Source organism: Sander lucioperca, chromosome 23 (assembly GCF_008315115.2).
Source record: "Sander lucioperca isolate FBNREF2018 chromosome 23, SLUC_FBN_1.2, whole genome shotgun sequence".
Lineage (NCBI taxonomy): Eukaryota > Metazoa > Chordata > Actinopteri > Perciformes > Percidae > Sander > Sander lucioperca.
This window is the reverse complement of record NC_050195.1, coordinates 16,672,639-16,692,225: the sequence shown is the minus strand read 5'-3', so window position 1 is coordinate 16,692,225 and position 19,587 is coordinate 16,672,639. Positions and strand designations below refer to the sequence as shown.

The 19,587-nt window shown below is 39.2% G+C and overlaps 3 non-coding genes across 3 annotated transcripts; all 3 read right to left on the bottom strand.

Moving 5' to 3' along the window:
* Positions 1-795: 795 nt before the first annotated feature.
* Positions 796-877, bottom strand: trnas-gcu. Its single transcript has one exon. It is a non-coding gene; the product is annotated as a tRNA-Ser (tRNA).
* A 963-nt stretch (positions 878-1,840) lies between these two features.
* Positions 1,841-1,922, bottom strand: trnas-gcu. Its single transcript has one exon. It is a non-coding gene; the product is annotated as a tRNA-Ser (tRNA).
* Positions 1,923-2,407: 485 nt separating this feature from the next.
* On the bottom strand, positions 2,408-2,489 carry trnas-gcu. The gene has a single exon. It is a non-coding gene; the product is annotated as a tRNA-Ser (tRNA).
* Between the last annotated feature and the right edge of the window lie 17,098 nt (positions 2,490-19,587).

The window sequence follows — 19,587 nt, the reverse complement described above, 5'->3', positions numbered from 1 at the left end:
AGTCATGGTAAACTATACTGCTATACTATGGTGTTTAATCACTTTTTTTGACATACTATACTATGACTTTTTATCATTTTTTTCCGACATACTATACTATGGTGTTTTTTTTTTATTGCTTTCTTCGACATAACTATACTATGGCTTTCTTTATAATATTTTTCGACATACTATACTATGGCTTTTTTATCACTTTTTTCGACATACAATATTATGGCTTTTTTATCACTTTTTTTCGACATACTATACCATACCTTTTTAGATATACTATACTATGATTTCTTTTCAACCTACTGTATAAAAAAAATATAAAATGAGCATCTCAAAATGGGTATACTATGACTTTTTTTATTATTTTTTTCGACATACTATACTATACCTTTTTTTATTACTTTTTTCGACATACTACACCATGACTTTTTAATCACTTTTTTCGACATACTATACTATGGCTTTTTAATCACTTTTTTTCGACATACTATACCATACCTTTTTTATCACTTTTTTCGACATCCTATACTATGGCTTTTTTAGTACTTTTTTTCGACATACTATACTGTCTTTTTTTGTACTTTTTTCAACATACTATACTAGGTCTTTTTGATCACTTTATTCAACATACTATACCATGACTTTTTAGATATACTATACTATGATTTCTTTTCAACCTACTGTACAAAAAAAATATAAAACGAGCATCTCTCAGGGATAAACTGATGACGTTGTTTCAAAGGAAATTGTCTTAATGCAGCCAGTCATGTTGTTGACGTAATTTGCAGTATAACAAACCTAGTTCGACGAGGATGGGATTCGAACCCACGCGTGCAGAGCACAATGGATTAGCAGTCCATCGCCTTAACCACTCGGCCACCTCGTCCACAATCAAGTTAAGCTATACTGCTATACTATGGTGTTTTATCACTTTTTTCGACATACTATACTATGACTTTTATTATTTTTTTCGACATACTATGGTGTTTTTTTTATTGCTTTCTTCGACATAACTATACTATGGCTTTTTTTATTATGTTTTTTGATATACTATACTATGTCTTTTTGATCACTTTTTTTGACATACTATCCTATGGCGTTTTATCACTTTTTTGCGAAATACTATACTATAATAATGATAACATGACCATTTCTCTGACTTCTAAGACTTTTTTTATCACTTTTTCGACATACAATATTATGGCTTTTTAATCACTTTTTTCGACATACTATACCATGACTTTTTAGATATTCTATACTATGATTTCTTTTCAACCTACTGTACAAAATAATATATAAAATGAGCATCTCTCAGGGAGAAACTGATGACATTGTTTCAAAGGGAGCTGTCTTAACTCTACTTGACAAGTAATTCGCAGTATGACACACCTGGTTAGACGAGGATGGGATTCGAACCCATGCGTGCAGAGCACAATGGATCCATCACCTTAACCACTCGGTTATAGAAATACTATACCATGGCTTTTTTTTATTATTTTTTTCGACATACTATACTATGACTTTTTATTTTTTTTACATACTATACTATGTCTTTTTTATCACTTTTTTCAACCTACTATACTATAATAATGATAACATGACCATTTCTCTGACTTCTAAGACTTTTTCGACATACAATATTATGGCTTTTTTAATCACTTTTTTTCAACATACTATACCATGACTTTTTAGATATACTATACTATGATTTCTTTTCAACCTACTGTACAAAAAAAATATAAAATGAGCATGTCTCAGGGAGAAACTAATGACGTTGTTTCAAAGGGAGTGGTTTTAATGCGCCTAGTCATGTTGTTGACAAGTAATTTGCAGTATAACAAACCTGGTTCGACGAGGATGGGATTCTAACCCACGCGTGCAGAGCACAATGGATTAGCAGTCCATCGCCTTAACCACTCGGCCACCTCGTCCACAATCAAGTTGAACTATACTGCTATACTATGGTGTTTTATCACTTTTTTTGACATACTATACTATGACTTTTATTATTTTTTTCGACATACTATACTATGGTGTTTTTTTTATTGCTTTCTTCGACATAACTATACTATGGCTTTTTTTAGTATGTTTTTTGACATACTATATCTTTTTGATCACTTTTTTCGACATACTATACTATGGCTTTTTATATCACTTTTTTTCGACCTACTAAACTATAATAATGATAACATGACCATTTCTCTGACTTCTAAGACTTTTTTTATCACTTTTTCGACATACTATACCATGACTTTTTAGATATACTATACTATGATTTCTTTTCAACCTACTGTACTAAAAATGTATAAAATGAGCATCTCTCAGGGAGAAATTGATTACATTGTTTCAAAGGGAGTTGTCTTAATGCAGCCAGTCATGTTGTTGACAAGTAATTTGCAGTATGACACACCTGGTTTGACAACGATGGGATTCAAACCCACGCGTGCAGAGCACAATGGATTAGCAGTCCATCGCCTTCACCACTCGGCCACCTCTTCCACAGTCATGGTACACTATACTGCTATACTATGGCTATTTTATCTATTTTTTGCGAAATACTATACTATGTCTTTTTTATCACTTTTTTCGACATACTATACCATGACTTTTTAGATATACTATACTATGATTTTTCAACCAACTGTACTAAAAAAATTATAAAATGAGCATCTCTCAGGGAGAAACTGATAACATTGTTCCAAAGAGAGTTGTTTTAATGCAGCCAGTCATATTGTTGACAAGTAATAGTTGACCTTCAACAATTCATGTTAAAGGTCTCTTCAGCTAAGCCATCTACCCCAATGAGGCTACTTAAAGAAGCGTTACCCATGGTTAACACTTCATTACTAGATATGATCAATATGTCTTTATTAACAGGTTATGTTATTTAAAGTAGCCGTGATAAAACCTCTTCTGAAAAAAACCACCCTCGATCCTGAGGTCTTAGCCAACTATAGACCTATATCTAACCTTTGCTTTCTCTCCAAGATCCTTGAGAATGTAGTCGCTAATCAGTTATGTGACTTTCTACATAGGATTAGTCTATTTGAGGACTTTCAGTCAGGTTTTAGAATGCATCATAGCACAGAGACGGCACTGGTGAAAATTACTAACGACCTTCTAACTGCTGCAGACAAAGGACTTGTCTCCATACTTGTCATCCTTGTTTCGACATACTATACTATGACGTTTTATCACTTTTTTCTACATACTATGCTATGTCTTTTTTATCACTTTTTTCGACATACTATACTATGACGTTTTATCACTTTTTTCGACATACTATGACGTTTTATCACTTTTTTCGACATACTATACTATGGCTATTTTATCACTTTTTTTTACATACTATACTATGGCGTTTTATTACTTTTTTTGCAAAATACTATACTATGACTTTTTTTTCGACATACTATACTATGACTTTTTAGATATACTATACTATGATTTTCTTTCAACCTATTGTACAAAAAAAATTATAAAATTAACATTTCACAGGAAGAAACTGATAACATTGTTCCAAAGATAGTTGTTTTAATGCAGCCAGTCATGTTGTTGACAAGTAATAGTTGCAATATAACACACCATGGCTCGATGAGGATGGGATTCGAACCCACGAGTGCAGAGCACAATAGATTAGCAGTCCATTGCCTTAACCACACCACTCGTCCACCTCGTCTGCAGTCATGCTAAACTATACTGCTATACTATGGCTTTTTTATCACTTTTTTCGACATACTATACTATGGCGTTTTATCATTTTTTTGCGAAATACTATACTATGACTTTTTAATCACTTTTTTCGACATACTATACTAATACTTTTTCATTATACTGTACTGTGATTTTTTTTTTCAACCTACTGTATTAAAAAAATTATAAAATGAGCATTTCTCAGGGAGAAACTGATAACATTGTTCCAAAGGGAGTTGTTTTAATGCAGCCAGTCATGTTGTTGACAAGTTATTATCCATAGGCCCCTGTGAAACAATACAGCTTCCCCCAGTCCATCTGATATTTATGGAAGAAACATTGTATAATCCATGTGCACCACAATGTCCTGCAATCTCTCATCCCGCAAACACTGATGGCCTAGCATGCTCTTTCTATTATCAGACATCATGTGAGCCCCGCGTCCCACGCAGTGAGCCCCGAGGCCGACAGAGGTCCAGACTCATAGTCACTGTGACATAATACGACTTAATGACCGCAACCCACTGCCACGCTGGGCAGGCATCACCGCTTCACCATGTTATCTACTTGTTTTCATATTATGGGCTAGTCCTGAGCCTGTGATGAATACTGTTCATGTGTTAGTGTTATTTGCTGTGTGGAGTCTGTTCCTCCAGTAGCTGAAATGAACCGCTGGCCTGGACTGTGTGGGAGTCTGAAATCCTTTAACAAGACAAGTGAGTGTGCGTGTAAATTAGATGTGAATGATTGCAAGTATTGAGATCAATATACAGCCGTGTTACTACGCAGTGATTCATCAACCACAGACCTCAGCGGGGCACAGAGCCTAGTTGAGAATCTGGATGAGCGGACAGAAAAGAAGAGGATTTATTACTCCTCTTCATTAATATATCGGAAAAATGATGGCCCTGTTGGAGCAGGTAGTGCAGGTAGTATTAAAAAATAAGAATACATTTCTCAGCTATTCACACATTATGGGCTGTAATCTACCTCACAATTTTTGCAGTAATACTCACCCCCTACATCATGCTCCTAACTTGTCTCCTGTTTGAAACAATTTACCACACGCCACATCGCTTCTTCTCAGAGTCATAACCCAGTCAAATCTTAATACATTTGTTTGTTTACCTTAAAAGACAGAGTGGGGACGTGGATGGACACATTCCAATACAGATAATACCCTTGCATTACACCCCTATCAGATAATAATAACCTATAAACCTGCTCAGTCAGAGAAGGACTAGGAAGCCTAAGTTCTTTCAAAACAAGTTTTTTTTGTTAAGTTAAGTAAGTTTGTGCCCAGTGAGCAACCTTTAAAGGAAATACAGTATTCCGTCTTTCTTGATAGCTCAATGCACGGCACAGAAATACTGGTCAGATGCAACATACAACTTGCCATGAAATGATTAACTGACATTTCTACATTTCTATTTGTGTGTTGGTGGATGTATGGTGGATGTATTTTTGGACAGGGTCAGACTAGCTGTTTCCCCCTGCTTCCAGCTTTTATGATAAGCTAGGCTAACCATGACCTGACTCCAGCTCCATACTTAACCCACATGTTGGGAATTGGTAAGGGTACAGATTCAATTATTGGCAATATATCAAAGATGTTTTATCAATATTAATAAAGTTATGAATATGTGTTTTAATAACTTTACCAAATTTAATCAAAATGGGGCTCCACCCTGGAATCGGGGACCAATAACTGAACTGTGAAACAGTCTCATAGGTGGTGTTCCCTTTAAAATACAGATCTTAATTAATTTGATTTATTTATCTGGTATCTTTGAAGGAACAAAAGAAGGGTGAAATTCGAGCACAGACCTGTTCAACCAGCTGTTACCACAATATATACACAATCACAAACAACTTCTATTTAAAGTATAATAGAATTTATTTAACTTCCAAATGATCAATAGTTGTTCAATCAATAAACCTATATACTTGTTACAAACTACAACAAAAGCAAAACAGGTGTGTGTGTGTGTGTGTGTGTGTGTGTGTGTGTGTGTGTGTGTGTGTGTGTGTGTGGAAAGGAAGCACACTTAAGCGTGTTTTACAGTAACCGCAGCCCGCATGGCGCGTCCAAATGTGACGTCATGGGATCGCCGTGACCATTTATACCCGCACTGGTGCTCGCGACACTAGTTGCAGTCTTCTCCTGAACAGCGTTGGCGCTAATGAGCCATGGCTACAGACGTTGCTCTTTCTACGGACTAGAAGAAGAAGAAAAAAATAAACAACGTTTGCCATCAATGCTTCGATTTGATTGAATGACCTACTTGGTTGGATCAAGCCTTTCATTCACCATAAAAGAACTCATCTTAACCCAGTAAGTTTACAAGAGAGACTAGCAGTCACTGTGAGAGTCCTGGCATCCGGTTGAAAAATCCGCTGAAAAAAAAAGAGCCGTGCGCGACAGCTGGGCGCGCGCTATAAATCGGACGCGCCGGCAGGATATGACATCATTTTGACGTCACGATGGCGCGCGCCACCTTGGATGCGTCCAGTATAATTCACCTATTAGAGAGAAAGAAAAACGAGCACTTGGAGTCTTGATTTTTGAGGTTCTGACAATAACCACCCTCTCTTTTCACTCACAACTCTGTGCCTAACGTGATGTTACGACCAGAGTCTGAGAAACTTGGCTAACGTGGGGATGTTTATATGTTTAGCCTCTCTGTTACCAGAGAGGCTAAACATATAAACAGCCCCACAGCTAACAGCTGATCTGTTCGCTGAAAGAATAACCGGTCCCTTTGTTTGCACAGGGCCGCTGTCCGAATGACAAACAGACGGTTTATTCTCTCGCTCAGTACAGTAACTAAGCTCCGCTGCGGGAGCAGTGTAGCATTTACAGTTCCAATAAAGCTACAGTCTCAACACAAAACTTCAACAATATATCGTGATCAAATGATACATTCACAGCAAAACTATGACACGGCGGTCCTATCACATTAATGGCAAACAATGGCAACACTAGCCTTCACTCATTAATAAAACACACCCTGTTCTACATCTGCCCAGAACAATAAAGCCTTAAGTCCCTGACACACCAACCAGACGGCCAACCGTCGGCAGAACAGGCACTGATCGGACTAATCAGTCGGGTCCCCGAGGTCCAAAAAATGCCTCAGAACACACTGAGGCGACGCCGACTTGAGCATACGCTCTGCGCGTGCGCGAAACGTAATACGTCTCCATAGCAGCAGGCGGCGCTGCTCTGTATTGTTTCCATTAACAGTCTGATTATTTCCCAGAAAATGAAAACTGGCAGCTGATTGGACGAACGCGTCACGTGGTTCTTTTTTCTCCGAAAATTCACAGCCAGACTGTCATGGCGGCTTGTTCAGAATACAATCTCATATTGTACTAAAATAGTTCACCGAAACGTGTTTCTGAAAACATTTTAAGTGAGAAATAGGCCATGCAGTTGCTGAATCTGTCTTCATTTCAGATTGACAAAGGTCATTTTAAAAGGCTCATCCGCTCGCCATTTCCGGGTGAGTCCCAACTGCCCTGTCTCCGACTGAACATGTCGGGTCGGCCCAAATGAAGGCCGACGGCTCCTCGGACAGCCGACGGCACGGGACACACCGAACAGACTCGAGTCATCGACCTCGCCAGACGGACGATTATCGGGCTGGTGTGTCTCCTCTATTACAGTGTGTTATCGTTCGTTAGTCCATAGATCTCCACGGTAACGGAACGATCTCCGGCCCACTCGTCAGCGGCGCGCGGAAAAGCTTGTTGATCCCAAGGGCAGCGCGGAGCAAGCTCGGTCGACTCGATGAGAAAAACGCTGTTTTCTCTTCTGCAGGTATGGAACACTAGGTGCGTGTTCCGGAGGATCCAAGAGAACATCAGAACATCGAAATAGTCCACTTTACCAAAATATGTAACTATTTACCACAAACGTCTGCACGCTTCCTTTCAGCAACTTGCGTTGCGGTGGAAGACAGGGAGGAGCGAGGGTTAAACGTATTTATTCTGCAGAGCACTGGACATGGACTCATGTGGCGTTCAAAGTCCGTTGACCTATGGGAATTCAGGAATTCCTGACATTTTGTGAACTTTTCTCTTTCTAGTAGTTTGGTGCCCAGGCTCCCAGAATTACGTGTAGGCCCCAATTCCTTTTGTTCAGGAAACCCACGTGTTCTTTTGTCTCTCAGAGGTCAGTTTAATCATACTGTTTGGTTCCAACACACATGAGACTGATATACTGCTACATCTTTATCTTATTCCCTTACAGAAAGCAGATAAATAAAATGTTGATCATTTGGTTATACAATTACTAAAACATACTCATAGAGACAAAAGCTGGGCACAGTGTTCAGTGTTGTTTAAATAAAAAGCATACTGTCACATCTTCATTGTATTGTTAACCTACTCACACTGTTATAAACCACACATCTACAAAAATCATAGTTGAATCCTTACAACAATCCTCGAAAAAACTGAAATCTTATTTTTTAGGAATGTCCTTGCAAATGAACTGTACTAGATTTACATTAATTTAAGTCACCAACAGAAGTGAACAATGAAAGATGTAAAAAGGATTTAGCTAGCTGTGCAAGTGTCTTCAGATTATGCCACTGACTGCATTGTCTACACTGTCGTCTGAGAAGAGGGGCTTTTGATAAGAATACTCGATTCTCTATGTAGCGCACCAAAATTCTCGGCATCATAATCTGACAAGAGAAACAGATTTGCCTCATTAAAAGTGTTCCCGAAGGGCTGATTGTCATTCATCTCCACCTGTTACATTCAGCCTAACCCCCTGCAGACTCTGCTTTCAGTGTAATTGACAGTGCAGGCGATATGGCCTATGGTAATGGGAATGCAAACTTCTAAACCTCAATTCCCTACCACCAACCTGACGGCAATCCACCCACTACCTCTCTCGGGCTCATTCCCTCTCTGCTTAAGAAAAAGCGATGAAAACAACAAACCTGGTGGGAGCCGGGAAGTCTCAGGAGGTAGATTACTGACACAGCAGTGAGTAATCATCACCATTCAGCCTGGCAGCCTTTCATTCATCCACAGTGGAGCAGGATTGTGAGAAAACTGCCTCGGCTTTGTTGAAGGGGAAGAACACAGCGCTGCTGATGTCTGCTGGATGGAAGAATGGTTAAAAAAAAAACAGAAAATGAAAGAATGTAAATATGATTACACCGCTTACCTTGACATGTGATTCAAGTCAAGTGCAAATGAATGTGATGAAAGTTTTGTAATAAACACTAAAAGACACCACTTCTTGTTCCTTTAATGAAAGCACCTGTCGGTGTTCAGGTATGGCACTGGGTTGAAATCACAGTTGAATGTCATAGATGCTGTCTCTAGGCTGGCTGTACCTGCACCCCACTCTTTGTATTTACAGTATTTATTTTTTCTTGCAGCCCACCGTTCTCTACAGTCATGCAGCCCACTCGCAGAGTGCAGCCTGGTTAATGATGACATATTTATGTTTTGAGTCCTCCGATGGTGGCACCTTGCTAAAAAAACAAAACAAACCATCATCTCGTACACTTCAGTCACTGGTGCTTGTTGGAGGATGCAACCGCAAGCAAAAATAAGCAGTTTTTTTTGAAGATTATATTTATGGGCATTTCCTTCTTTAATGATAGGACAGCTCAGACATCAAAGGCGGAAGACATGCAGGAAACCGTCACAGGTCGAACCCGAACCCTGGACCTTCTGCGTCGAGGAATAAACCTCTATATTAGTGTGCCTGCTCTACCAACTGAGCTATCCGGCCAGAAATAAGCTGTTTTAAACAAGTAATAGAAAGCGTAAAACAGCTCTGAAAAGGCGACAATTTAAAAAGGAGAGCTCTAGAAAGTGAAGCGGCCAGATTAACTTTTTCATAAAAACTAGCAAGAGTGAAAAGCCAAAAGAAGATGATGAGACGGGTAAGCTAAGCTAGTTAGGAGCAGTGCAGGATGCTAGCAATCTTGCAAAACAATACGTTGCCAATACATTAATTTGTGCTATGAATTATGACAATTCATAAAATGTGATTTAGTGTCAGAAGCATGGGGGATTTTAGACCCCCTACATTTCATCTCAGCCCCCCCCTTTTTTTTTTTTTTTTTTTTTTTTTAAATCAAATTTGGTGTTTCAAGTTAGAGTTTGCAAACTTGTCTGTTAGTGACAGAGGACAAACAATTACAGGTTCAAAGGGTTTAAAGCACCTGTAACCCTGTCAAGGAAAGGGTTAACAGAAATGTAGTGTTGGCCAACTGGAGGAGATTGTGCCAGACTCCCGCCTTTGGCTGAGTCTCTATCTAATCTGTCAGACGGAGAGCAGGAGACGGTTGTGAAGTTAAATGTTGGTAGTCCCCAGAGAAGATGTTGGTTATTTCATGGCACAGATTAGAACCCAAATTGAAATGTAAGCAACTAAATTTGCTGAATGAACATAGAATAGAACATTGTGTCAAACTGGTCGTTATTACTGTGACTTATAAAGTGTCAGGTTTAGTTAAAAACGATAGCTGACATTGTTCTTCCGTAGCTAGCTCGGAGATTATCGCCTAATAAAATTATTGAATCCGGCACTGAATCCGTGTAACATTCTCATTAGGGGCTGAGCCCTCCACAAGGTCTGATCCTAGAATCGCCCCTGGTCAGAAGCTGAGCCAGTAGTGTGCAAGGGATAGCTGTTGTCAGTGTGGAAGGCACATCTACTGTAAGCTCTTGAACCACAGTGTGTACACAACCAGACATGATCAGATTAGTTACAATATAATCACTTTTTATGCCCAAATTTTTTTCTTCTTAATCCTCAAAATTAGGATATTAAATATGCAAAGCCCACGACTGAAAGGGAATAGAAAGTTATATAATATATTATATAAAGGAAAAAATAGATTATGATGTCATTAGAAAGGGCAATACAACTTTATTTAATTTCAAGTTTTGGATATTTGTGATTACTTATTTGCACAAAAAATAGATTCTGATATTGTTGAACATCATTGGGATGTTGTAAAGATGTTTTATGTTTACAGTTATAATAAATCTACATTGTGAAGCAACGCTTACTGTATTTGCATTGAATTGGAAATGATATTTTACAAAAATTCACTGAATTACAAGGCTATAGAGAACAAGGCGCTATTGCAGACTTATATACTAAGGTTTTAATTAATTTTTTTGAAATATAGTCAGTCGTGAAGTGAAATGGGCCGGTCATTAAACTCCAGGGCTGAAAATGAGTCCCACTCCGGCACCATCAGCATTATATATAGATAGATAGATAGATAGATAGATAGATAGATAGATAGATAGATATCTCATCCGGATTAGTTTGTTACAAACAGCGACATCTAACCGAAAAACTACACTGTGGAATAGGGGCTAGCCAGGAAGTGTGCCTACTACTTTAATGTTCAGACAGGGGCTACATGTATTTACTATAAATAAATCAATACCATATTTTGACTCAAGTATAAACAATGATTAAATTTTTTACAGCAACCTGTTTCACAGCCTAAATATGATAACTCTCTAATTCTGTGGGAATTCCTGAGTCTCAGTCGGCAAATCTGCAAAATTCTGCTTTGAGTGTCACATAATTACAGTTTGAAAAGAATTACCTGTCTTTTTGGTTTCTGCACACAACTAGGCAGGCCTAAATCTATTGTGAACCTAAATTGATATGTGTGCCAGATCAAATCTTGCGAGGGGCCGGATTTGGCCTGCGAGCCTTGAGTTTGACACATGTGCTCTGGAGTACATCAATTAGCATTGTCTGAATATATGACCAAGGCATTAGTTGATGTCACGGGATAACCCTGGGGAAATTTGATAAAATTATCACTTGTCTAGAAGCTTTTTAGGTTAATGCTAACACAACTTAATGGGGGAAAAGGATTATCCGTTGCGACATTCAGAGAAACATGAAAAATGAAGAGAAACTCCCAGCTGCTTTGCGAGTAGGTAAGCCACAACCACCTATGGCAGCAGGCCGAACAGCCAATAGGAAGATTATGTAGTGAAATTAAATTAATGTATGGGGTTAAACCCTATAAATTGTTGGCAGTTGAGTGATCTACTTGAGGGAGTTGGACATGATCTTGACAAGTATATTTTGAATATGCAAGAATCAATCTTTGTAAAAAGCCTAAAATCATGGTATCATGTCATCCTGTGAAGCTGTCAGTACAAATAATTCATATTTGTACAATTGTTTATTTTAAATAGATTTAAAATAAGACTTCATTGTGTGTGTGTGTGTGTGTGTGTGTGTGTGTGTGTGTGTGTTGGTCCATATCCAGCCACAGCTGAAAAGGGTGTAATTGTACAGCTAGTGTGAGCGTTGCCACAAGGGTAAATGATGGTAATGGATCCAAAGACCTTCCATTATGTGAACTGGGAGGACAGGCGAGACAACAGAGCCCTGTACTGACTGAGCAGCATGTTGTTAGACAGACACAGCTGCTGTTAAGTCCAGGCTTATATTATTGATAATGGAAGAATCCAGAGTAAAAGAGTTACTGTTTGTTGAAAATCATTAGTAAGAGGTCCTGACCTAAAAACGTCAAAAAATGACAACAAGCGCATTGAAAAATTACACCAAAGGGGAACCCAGAGTGTTAAAAAATAACGCCAAGGGCCTGACCAAGCTCAGTATTTGACGAGTTGGAAGTGAGAATGTGTTTTGATCTTACAAAACTACTGGGCAGACTTCCATTACATTTTATGTGGCTATTATTGGTCCTGACAAATGAAACATGTTGGTAACCCATTTCGCCAATACCACCTTCAGACTTCCACTTCTACACAGGATGTAGCACCAATTAGCTGAGTGTTCCCCAGAGGATGAACATTTTTCATTTTGGAAAATTCGAGACCCTCAGATCATGTCATCGTCGTACACAAGGTATCTACTGGCTGGTCTGCAGTGAAGTTTAGATAAAAACTACTCCCTTTGGTGACCCCCACTTCCTTTCCTCTAAATCTATTTAAGTGCTCTTAGGTCTGCTTATCTTGCACGTTGTTTGATGGCATGCTTCACACATTGCAAACAATGAGGTTTGAGGAGAAGTTTAAGGAAATATTTGGAGGTGCATCAGAGAAGGAAGAGCGCCTTAACAGTCAAACACCTACTGTGGTGTAGTGCCTGGTCAGAGAAGAAACGGAAAGTGCCAGTGCGTTTTTCGACACAGCTCAACAACTGTGTCTGAGGAAGCATACTTCAGGATGTAGTAGATAGGTAGATACTATGACTCAGGAGCCCAAAGATTCAAGGGGGCAACACTGGAAGTCCTACTGACACAATCATCTACATAATCCTTCCACTCCTCCAATCAGTACATGTCAACTTGGTAAGCGCCCCAATCTCAGAAGCAGAGGAAGCTGTCGACCTCTGTGATTTCTATGGTGAAGATGAGAACCAAAAGACAGGGCTAAAGATCTTCCACTCCAGCTTCCCTTCAAAAGACTTGCAAGAAATATTTGCTATAGTAAAGGAAAACATGGGACAGCTCATGTTTCCAACCTTAGTGAAGATGACAATAACCTATTGAACACAGATCATCTCTCTACAGAAGCTTTTGACACCTGCAGTTCAAAACTGAAAATGATCTCTGACCTTCTCCTGCTTGCCATAGAGCAAGACAGATTAACCACAGTGGGGTCATCAGATTATTCCAAGACATGGCACTGATGAGGAAGTTCCTGTGTGTGTGTGTGTGTGTGTGTGTGTGTGTGTGTGCACGTGCATGTGTGTACTTCGTGCCACCCCAGTCATAACAATTCTCAACCATTGGTTAAAGGTGCTCTAAGCGATGTCACACGTTTTTTAGGCTACAACATTTTTTGTCACATACAGCAAACATCTCCTCACTATCCACGAGCTGCCTGTCCCTGAACACACTGTAAAAAAATGCGGTCTCTGTAGACAGCCAACATCGTGGCAGCTGTCTGAGACCTGAAGTGGCCGTGGCGTAACTGCTTTTGCCACAATTTGAACGTGTCAATCAACAATGCATTGAACAGAGAAAAAACTAAAACTGACTGACCTTTCGGTGTGTCGCTCAATTAACGCAGCTTTCACAGCTAGAACAGGCAGCAACAACTCCAAAGAGCAGCTACATTTACCACGACATTCTCCGATAATGGTATGAAAAAATATGTAAAACACGTAAGAATAAGTTGAATATTTCCTTTACTCATTGCCCATCCTGATTACCCTGACATTTTTTATTAGTCCATTATGCAGGCTATCCACAGGTGGATATTCGCCTAGAAAATATCCATGATTGCTCATACAGTGTATTTTGTCAAATCTTAATTTTAACAGTTAAGAATTAAGAACATCTGCTGCCATTATAAGGGCTTTTTAGAGACATGAGCCAATGCAAACTACCAACCTTAACCTGAAAGGACACTGCCGCACTGCCAGCTGTCAGAGACGGATCTCTGTCGCAGAATATACAGATATAATGTCAAGTGACATCTCTACTGCCTCTGCTGCACCTAATGTGCTTATGAAGAAAGAAAGTGATGGCAGACATCAAACAGGGAATCTTGGAGCAGCTTGTCTTCAAATATGACAGTGACAACACATTTCAGTTAATGTGCACAGTCACCCTACTTGACCCCACAGTACAAGGCCAGCCACATAAATGATGCCAACCTGGACTACATCAGATGTCAACTTAAGAATCCGATGGCTGTGTTTCCTAGCTTGAGGATGAGATTGCTGAAAGGACAGCATTCCACCTGTAAGTGTTGGAGCGGACGATGACGAGGAACCAATCAGCCAACTAAAAAGACTAAAACATTGGGCCTTCTTCTTGGCAGAGTCAAGCTTGTGATCAGCACTCCTCCAGAGCAACAAGCACACGCTGAAATGGCTGATTATCTGCAAGAAGAGTTAACTGATGGGGATACCCAGGTTCTTGAATGGTGACAAAAGCCAATCACCCTTACTCACAAACATGGCACAGAAATATCTTTACATCTCCGCAACCAGTACACCTTCAATTCAATTTTATTTATAGTATCACATCATAACAAGTTATCTCGAGACACTTTACAGATAGAGTAGGTCTAGACCACACTCTATAATTTATAAACTCCCAACAATTCTAGTAATTCCCCCAAGAGCAAGCATTTAGTGTGACAGTGGCGAGGAAAAACTCCCTTTTAGGAAGAAACCTCGGCCAGACCCAGGCTCTTGGTAGGCGGTGTCTGACGATGCCGGTTGGGGATGTGATGAACAGTGGCAATAATAGTCACAATAAAGATAATGGAACAGTGACTAAGAAATAGTAGTCGTAGTAGTTCATGTCATAGCAGGGCACTGCAGGGCGTTACAGTATGTAGCGTGGCACAGCAGGGCATGGCTGGATGTAGCAGGTTCAGCAGGACACAGCAGGGCACCGTAGAGCATAGTAGAGGTGTAGTGAAGCAGGACCACGGCGACAGCTGCAACCAAGATCTTGGTGCCATCCAGATCCAACGAAAAACGCTAGGAAAAAGAAACATAAGGACTCCGGGGAGTAAACTCCCCAGAGCTAGTTTAGTATAAAGCACTTCTGGATCTCCTCACTCCCTAACTATATGCTTTATCAAAGAGGAGGGTTTTCAGTTTATTCTTAAATGTGGTGACAGTGTCTGCCCCCCGAACCCAGACTGGGAGCTGGTAGCTGAAGGCTCTGGCTCCTATCCTACTTTTAGAGACTCTAGGAACCACAAGTAGCTCTGACTTTTGCAAGCGTAGTGCTCTACAATAAGGTACTAAGAGCTCTTCTAGATATGATGGTACTAAACCATTTAGAGCTTTGTAGGTCAGGAGAAGGATTTTAAATTCAATCCTGGATTTTACAGGAAGCCAATGCAGAGAAGCTAATACATACGGAGCCCCCACTGGTCCCACTTTGTCAAAAAAAATTAATTATAACTATCTCGTGGCCTCAAGATAGTAAGTCGTGGCCTCAAGATAGTAAGTCGTGGCCTCAAGATAAGTGTATATAAAAGGAGAATGCACAATGGAGCAGCTTTTCTCCCCAAAGCAGAGAGTGCAGAGAGTTTCTCCTAAAACCCAACCTCCGCCATCCTGTTATTGTGGCGGGTCCCCCGCGGCCGTCTCCCGGCGCGTAAGGCGCCCATACTATGGAACGCCAAAAGGGTCACATTTCGTCACAATTCGCATGGCGTTTTGAACGACGTTTGTGGCGCCACCTGCCGTTTATTAAACGCCACTACACGTCTAATAAACGCCACCTGCCGTTTATTAAACGCCACCACGCGTGTGACGTCACCAGGCGTTTAATAAACGCCACCAGATGCTTATTAGACACCTGGTGGCGTTTTGATAATCAACTCCGCCCTGTGGCTTTCACAGCCAATAGATTTGAACTCTAATCACCCAATCAGTAAAGAAGGAGGTCAGGCAACACTAATCAAGCATAGATCTCCTTTGCAGCTTGTTTGAGTAGCCCAAAGAAATGCACAACTTTGTAGTATGTTAGTTTTGTATTGCTAGACATCAGTAGGCACTTGGTGCTCATACTTTATTTAATTAATCAATCCAAATCATCCTCCCAAAAATGTAATAAAAAGTGGTGAGGAGCTATTTTCATTATTACCTGCTTAAATTTAATAAGCGCTGTCACACTAAGAACCTAATGGCATCACATCTGCCTTTTATTGTACATTTTATCTGGGTCTATTGTTAAAAGGGTTTCAAATATGGTGATATGTAATTGCCGCAAATACAGGTCTATTACTACAAGACCAAGAGAGGGGTTAACATGAAGAGTAAGCAGATTTTCAAAAATACTGTACTCTTAATTCAACTACTAGGAACCAAAGGGTAGCTTACCAGAAAATCTGACAACTCTGAAAATCTTGACAAAAAGGATTAATAGTTTCTGTAAAGTGCATGCAACAAGCAAACCTAAATAAGTTTACTTATTTACTGCAAAAGAATGCTAGTTTGGTACAATCTTAGACAGTCACAGCTGTCTTGCATACAGTCAGTTAAATAAGGATAAGTTATATCTCAATAAAAACTAAATTAAAATTATAATGGCAGAATAGGTCACTATCACCATTTATTTTAATTCCAGTAAGCGCAGTTGACCTGAAGATGGCTAGATATATTATTTCCTCTACTTTCATATCTTTATGCAAAAAACACCCACCAGCAACTGAATCTAAATCTAATCTAAAGCAACTAAATTAAACATACGCGTTTCATACTTCATTTGACCTTTCAGTAGACTTACCTTGACACAGGAACAGCAGGTGTCAGATCCCTCAACACATTCAAATACTATGGTTTATGATCTTGACTCAATTGGACATTAAGTTATAATAATAAATCATTAAGCATTTTAATTTATTTTTATTCCATGCATTACTTAAAATATTAAGCTGAAAAATGTACTGACAAACACAAAAGGATGACATAAAAATGAGATTTATTAAATAACATAAAAAATTCAGCAGCAGGTGAAGTAGTCCTTTGTGCATAGTTTCTGGTATAAATTTATAAGGACCACGTGACATCACAGTGCTTTGCTGTCACCATTTTTGCGTCTGGTCAAAACTAGAGGACCTACGTCATATCAACCACAACAGCTAGAGGAGACGGATACGCGATACACACAAGAGAATACGCGGAACAAATAGTTTTTGTTGTAATGTTAACCAGCTGTTAGCCCTTAACGAACAACTTGCTACACTGTTGATAATTGATGACTAGCATGTCCTGTTATCACATACTGGACATTAGTTTTTCTTCAAGTGCCATATGTTGGTGTCATTCACCTATCCTGCAACAGTGTATTGATGGGCATCTGTACTCATGACATACTCCAGTGTACGGGGATGAATTATGTACAAGTTAATGGTAAATGTGTCAGGAAAAGTAAGTTTGGGCTGATGTAGGACTGGGCGATTTATATATAAATTTTAGAGTATCGTTCAATATGTTTGATGTTGAGATGGAAAACAATATGCAAGGTCCAGTGGAGGTGAGTTAAGCAGGAATGGTTCAGGAGGTTCTTTTCTTGACTGCCATGCAGGGCTGCGATGGAGAGTTGACAATCAAGTGACACCTTTCAAAACAATGGATGACACCGCAGCCTCCTCGGGAAAAGTGGAACTGGATCAGCACTGTTTCGGAGAATGTGATCTCCCTTACAGGAAGTTGTAGACACTAGAGCAAGTCAGAACACCTCTACTCCTTACATATATGACTGAACAGGGACCAGTTAACTAACTTTGTAGAAAGTTCACACAGACTATGAGCAAATATCCAGAAGAGCTGCAAAACAAGTAGCCTAATAAAAACGGTAGTTACTCACTGACAGCAGCTGCTAGGCCCAGAGTCTAGGTTTGAAGGAGATCTATAACTAGGACTCAGGATGGGTTGGAATAACAGACCAAGGGGTGAATTTGAACTTCCAACTAATGCCAGTTGCTAGTTCCTAGGTTCTGGTAACAGGCTGGAGGTTGAATATTTGCTCATAGTCTGTGTGAACTGTCTACAAAGTTAGTTAACTGGTCCCTGTTCAGTCATATATGTAAGGAGTAGAGGTGTTCTGACTTGCTCTAGTGTGGTTTTTGTGTTCACAATATGTATATTACCATCAAAGTGTTTGTGCATACAGACTGCAAAGTAAAGAAGTGTTCTAAATAATATGTAGCCTGGCTAAATTTCATTTAGATATTTATTGAAATCATTTTAATGCAATACAAATATATAAATATGGTGAAGAAAATATAAGTTAATGCCATATGTTGAAATGGTTAACATGAATAAAACGTTTAAAAGGTAAGAGTTATATTTACAGTTTTTAAAAGATCAAAGTGTGAAGTTCATGCAGTTGACTGTAGATTGAGTGAAGTGTACATGATTCAGCACCATGTTCAGCACGTGTAAGGGTAATCAGCCACACAGCTTAACATGATAGCAGCCTAATATGTCAATCATCGTCTTTCTTTAATTTTGTTGGAGGGTCATGACCTATCAGCCAATGTAATTACAATCCCAGGTAGAGGGGCGGGGCTTAGTTGCAACATGCAGAGATTCCCGTTTTGAGCCAATATGGTCCAGCTGCGGCTTGCGTCCGCTCACGCCACGCCCCCCGCTCACGCCACGCCCCCCGCTCACGCCACGCCCCTTATTTTCTTCGCCTTCAAAATAAAAGCCAGTTTGGGGTGGAACTATAGAATGTCAGTTCATATTGTATTGGATTCGTTTTTTTAATTTGCTAATACATAATACATTGAACTGCAAACAACAATCATCAGTTCATGTTGTATTGGATTAGTTTTTTTTTATTTGCTAATTTATAATACAAACAACAAAACTTCAAATATGTATTTAAAAAAAAATCTATATCCGTAGTATAATTTCAATCCCTCTCACCACTGCATAGATGCTTGGAAATGTATGCATTTGACTTTGTTTTAAAGATGTGGGGCCAGAAATGGAGGAAGAAGAAGATATTGGTGACAGGAGGAAGGAAATAACAGGATTATTTGGCAATGGGAAAGAAACAGGGGACAATGCCTTAGTTAAGGGAGTTTTTCCTCGCTACTGTCGCACTAAATGCTTGCTCTTGGGGGAATTACTGGAATTGTTGGTCTTTGTAAATTATAGAATGTGGTCTAGACCTACTCTATCTGTAAAGTGTCTTGAGATAACTCTTGTTATTTTATACTATAAATAAAATTGACTTGAATGAGATAATTTGTTGCTAATAACATTTTATTCAAAAACAAAATCAAAACATATGGTATGTATGTCACAAACAGCAGATTACTTACAGTAAGGCTTAGAAGAACATGTTTGGCACAGTTAAAAGCCAACAAGTAAGAGTGTTTTTTTTAAGGTGAAGTTAGAAAGAATATCAATCAATAGAGAGTCAATAG